Here is a 5,559-nt window from a genome sequence, read left to right on the forward strand (position 1 = left end):
ACCTATGTTTAGTCTAATACAGTGACAACTAAAAGATACCAAAAACAATTTAGTCCAGTCAATGTAAGCTAAAAATGATATTTTATTATTTTTTCACCTTTATTTAACCAGGTAAGCCAGTTGAATATGATGTGGCTGTCCATGGTTCATATTGAACTTCCATTCGCTCAGGCCACGGCCACAATGTATACATTTATGGTTGGATCAGAATCGCCGATATAATCATTGGCCAGTACGGAGAATTAAGTCAAACCACAAGTCCAAATCCCTATCTCCATCCATGGCTAATTTTGGAAAGGGCCATTTTTAACTAGCTAGCTAGCTAGCTAACCACTGGAGGACAACAACACAACGAGATGAAACAATTAATGTTGTTTCTGTCAATGACGTATTGCTCTCAATGTGATGTGATTGGAAGGAAGCCAAATCCAAACTGGCTTCCCTTGACACTTTTTATTGGTGCACCAGGATCATTCACATTTCAGCTCACTCAGTTTAGCTCAATGCTGATTGGCTATTATTTTATACATTTTTTTATCAAGGGAGGCCAAAAGCTCGCTGGCTTCCCTTACATTCAATGCTACGTGCTGCAACAATGTAATTCTCTTTTGACCAGACAACATCAGATAGACTACATATACAGAGACAGAGGGGCGCTGTTTTGCTCACCCGGATGCTTTCTCCAGTGAGACACATTCAGCTTCTTGCGATTTGAAGGAAAATTATGAACCACAAAGAGACTAAAGATGATTTTCTATGTTTTGTATTTTTTGATTGGTAAATGTTCTGGGGAAGCCTGATTTCACTTGGCATCCATGAATACACATCACTGGTACTCAGTGATGGGTTGTGTTGGTTTTGCCCCAAACATAACACTTTGTATTCAGGACATAAAGTTAATTACTTAGCCAAATGTTTTGCAGTTTTACTTTAGTGCCTTATTGCAAACAGGATGCATGTTTTGGAATATTTGTATTCTGTACAGGCTTCCTTCTTTTCACTCTGTCGTTTAAGTTAGTATTGTGGAGTAACTACAATGTTGTTGATCAACCCTCAGTTTTCTCCTATCACAGCCATTAAACTCTGTAATTGTTTTAATGTCACCATTGGCCTCATGGTGAAATCCCTGAGAGGTTTCCTTCCTCTCCGGCAACTGAGTTAAGAAGGACGCCTGTATCTTTATAGTGACTGGGTGTATTGATACACCATCCAAAGTGTAATTAATAACTTCACCATGCGCAAAGGGATATTCAATGTCTGCTTTTTTATTTTTTACCCATCTACCAATAGATGCCCTTCTTTGCGAGACATTGGAAAACCTCCCTGGTCTTTGTGGTTGAATCTGTGTTTGAAATGCACTGCTCGATTGAGGGACCTTACAGATAATTGTATGTGTGGGGTACAGAGATGAGGTTGTTATTCAAAAATCATGTTAAACACTATTATTTGAGTCCATGCAACTTATTAGGTGACTTGTTAATTAAATGTTTACTCCTGCACTTATTTAGGCTTGCCATAACAAAGGGGTTGAATACTTATTGACTCAATACATTTCAGCTTTTAATTTTTAATTAATTTTTGTAAACATTTCTAAAAACAGAATTCCACTTTGACACTTTATGGGGTATTGTGTGTAGGCCACAGACACAAATCTCAATTTAATCAATTTTAAATGAAGACTGTAACACAATAAAATGTGGAAAAAGTCAAGGGGTGTGAATACTTTCTGAAGCCACTGTACCTGTATACAGTATACACTAAATGGATGACCATGAATTTGACAGTAATTTACAGGCAGCTCGGTGACAAGTAAAATTATGTTTTTAATATTACAGTATGCCTACTGTAATATAAATACGGTATCAAAGCAAGAACTGTGTAATGACACACAGTACAATAACGTGATCTTATTATTACTACAAAGCAGCATGACTCCTCTGTGAGAGGCGCTAAACAACTGTCAGAAGTGGGATTCAAACCCACACCTCCAGGGGAGACTGTGACCTGAACGCAACGCCTTAGACCGCTCGGCCATCCTGACTACACATAAATCAGCTGGATATCAATGTACTGGATTATACTATTCAAACAAAAAAGTGAATGTTACTGTAATCGGAATGAATTAATGTTGGTGTTACTATTTGAAAGTATTTGATCCCCTGCTGATTTTGTACGTTTGCCCACTGACAAAGAAATGATCAGTCTATAATTTTAATGGTAGGTTTATTTGAACAGTGAGAGACAGAATAACAACAAAAAATCCAGAAAAACCCATGTCAAAAATGTTATAAATTGATTTGCATTTTAATGAGGGAAATAAGTATTTGAACCCCTCTCAATCAGAAAGATTTCTGGCTCCCAGGTGTCTTTTTATACAGGTAACAAGCTGAGATTAGGAGCACACTCTTAAAGGGAGTGCTCCTAATCTCAGTTTGTTACCTGTATAAAAGACACCTGTCCACAGAAGCAATCAATCAATCAGATTCCAAACTCTCCACCATGGCCAAGACCAAAGAGCTCTCCAAGGATGTCAGGGACAAGATTGTAGACCTACAAAAGGCTGGAGTGGGCTACAAGACCATCGCCAAGCAGCTTGGTGAGAAGGTGACAATAGTTGGTGCGATTATTCGCAAATGGAAGAAACAGAAAATAACTGTCAATCTCCCTCGGCCTGGGGCTCCATGCAAGATCTCACCTCGTGGAGTTGCAATGATCATGAGAACGGTGAGGAATCAGCCCAGAACTACACGGGAGGATCTTGTCAATGATCTCAAGGCAGCTGGGACCATAGTCACCAAGAAAACAATTGGTAACACACTACGCCGTGAAGGACTGAAATCCTGCAGCGCCCGCAAGGTCCCCCTGCTCAAGAAAGCACATATACAGGCCCGTCTGAAGTTTGCCAATGAACATCTGAATGATTCAGAGGAGAACTGGGTGAAAGTGTTGTGGTCAGATGAGACCAAAATTGAGCTCTTTGGCATCAACTCAACTCGCCGTGTTTGGAGGAGGAGGAATGCTGCCTATGACCCCAAGAACACCATCCCCACCGTCAAACATGGAAGTGGAAATATTATGCTTTGGGGGTGTTTTTCTGCTAAGGGGACAGGACAACTTCACTGCATCAAAGGGACGATGGACGGGGCCATGTAACGTCAAATCTTGGGTGAGAACCTCCTTCCCTCAGCCAGGGCCTAGCCAATCTCCAGACCTTAATCCCATAGAACATCTGTGGAGGGAGCTGAAGGTTCGAATTGCCAAATGTCAGCCTCTAAACCTTAATGACTTGGAGAAGATCTGCAAAGAGGAGTGGGACAAAATCCCTCCTGAGATGTGTGCAAACCTGGTGGCCAACTACAAGAAACGTCTGACCTCTGTGATTGCCAACAAGGGTTTGCCACCAAGTACTAAATCATGTTTTGCAGAGGGGTCAAATACTAATTTCCCTCATTAAAATGCAAATCCATTTATAAAATTTTTGACATGCGTTTTTCAGAATTTTTGTTGTTGTTCTTCTGTCTCTCACTGTTCAAATAAACCTACCATTAAAATTATAGACTGATCATGTCTTTGTCAGTGGGCAAACGTACAAAATCAGCAGGGGATCAAATACCTTTTTCCCTCACTGTATCTCTTCTTGCAATTATTGCCCCCCCCCCCCAAAAAAAAACAAAAAAAACAAGTATCATATTTAAATCAAATGAAAAAGGCAATGTTTGTTTCTGTCAACATGTTTTTGAAAGGGGGAGAAGAGAGTGACATGTTTTGGGCACAAAGATGATCATAAAGACTAAACAACTTTGACAAGTCTGACATTTGAGGACAACCCCCAGAGAGGCAAGAAGCCTATCAAAATCAAGCTGTTTGTTGGTGGGGGGGATCTCGCTGTGAGCCCTGCGAACACAACAAATACAACAGAAAACAAATGTATTGTGCTTTACTGCGACTCTGCAAAGCTGACAAATAACAATGCCCAAAGTGTCAATCACCCCCCCCACACACACACAATTGAGGATAGAAAATAGCTTTGTTGTAGGCTACGCATTTCAGGGGAGAAATACATTTATTAATAGGAGCAATAAGGGAATTGTTGGGGCAGGGAAGTGGCTGGTTTAAATGCTGTAGTCCGTATCTAACAGAAAATCTATTCTGCGAAACAAGCAGTATTCATTTACAATGTCCTCCTCTGAGAGGTCCACTCTAAACAAACAGATGCAAGAAGACCATTTTCAGATTGCAAAGTGGAGAGCGGGTTGATATGGAAAAGGGTGTTAACTGACATAAAAAAGGACTTGATCTTTCCTTAATCACTTTGTTTACACAACTTTTCTTGCATAAGCCCCCCTCCTCTCTGCAGCTCACAATTCTACTCAACATAACCTATTCGAATTCTCTCTCTCTCTCCTTATCTATCCATCCATCAATCTCTCTCTCAATGTTCAATTCAAAGGGGCTTTATTGGCATGGGAAACATATGTTTAATTAAATAAACAATACAAAAAAGTGAGAAGCATGAACAGATATGTAAGGTAGGGTGACCATACGTCCTCTTTTTCCCAGACATGTCCTCTTTTTGGACCAAAAAAAATGCGTCCGGCTGGGATTTCTAAATCGCCCCAAATGTCCGGGAGTCGGCTTTTACTTTCTACAGTCGCCATTCATTGTGTGCGTTGTTGAGGTTTTGCATTGCTTTGACCTTTCTCTTTAGGTCCCGCCTTCTCACACGCCACCATTGGTCGGTCATGTAGGCCTACGCAAACATTGGTCAGACTGCATCTCAATCATTACCCTCACCTTGGCAACAGCCAGGAGACAGAGCAGCAGCTTGCTTGTCAACAGTGGCACATGGCTCCAGAACAGCGTAAAAATGCCCAAACGCAAATGTAAATTCACAGACGATTTATAAAGAAAATTCCTGTGTTTCCGTCTTGGTCGGGATCCGTGTGAAGCAGAATGCGTGACCTGCAAAGCTGGCACGTACGTGTCAGTGCCAAATAAAGGTGCTAGCGACCTAGAAGCCCACGTAAGCTCCGCAAAACACAAAATTGCAGCTAAAGGAGAGAGTTCGTCAGGTAAATTAACGGACCATTTTGTGAGAGCAGGTAAAACAGAAGATGCTGTTACTTCTGCGGAGGGAAGCATCACAATGAAGCGTCACAATAGCTACAGATCAATGGACTGCACGTCTGCCTTGTTAAAAATGGCTTTCCCTGATTCCGAGACTGTGCAAAAATGTTCAAGCGCTCGTACTAAGACCGAAGCAGTTGTTAACGCTGTGATTAGCACCACGTTCTGTCGACACAGCTCTGAAAGCACTAGAAGAGCCCTACTGTGGTGTTTCTGCTGATGGGAGCAATCACGGTGCTGTGGAAATATTCCCTCTGCTTATTCAGTATTTTGATTGGAAGATCGGTGGCGTGCAAAGTAAATTAGTCGAAGTTAAAAACACCCCAAATGAGACAGCTGATACGATCGCGCAATACATCAAAGAAACACTGGAAAATAATGGGATTTTTTCTAAATGTGTTGCATTTACAGGTGGCAACTGCAATACAATGT

At 41.1% G+C, this 5,559-nt stretch overlaps 1 non-coding gene across 1 annotated transcript; it reads right to left on the bottom strand.

Moving 5' to 3' along the window:
- Nucleotides 1–1,958: 1,958 nt before the first annotated feature.
- Nucleotides 1,959–2,041, bottom strand: trnal-cag. Its single transcript has one exon. It is a non-coding gene; the product is annotated as a tRNA-Leu (tRNA).
- Between the last annotated feature and the right edge of the window lie 3,518 nt (nt 2,042–5,559).

Source organism: Coregonus clupeaformis, chromosome 7 (genome assembly GCF_020615455.1).
Source record: "Coregonus clupeaformis isolate EN_2021a chromosome 7, ASM2061545v1, whole genome shotgun sequence".
Lineage (NCBI taxonomy): Eukaryota > Metazoa > Chordata > Actinopteri > Salmoniformes > Salmonidae > Coregonus > Coregonus clupeaformis.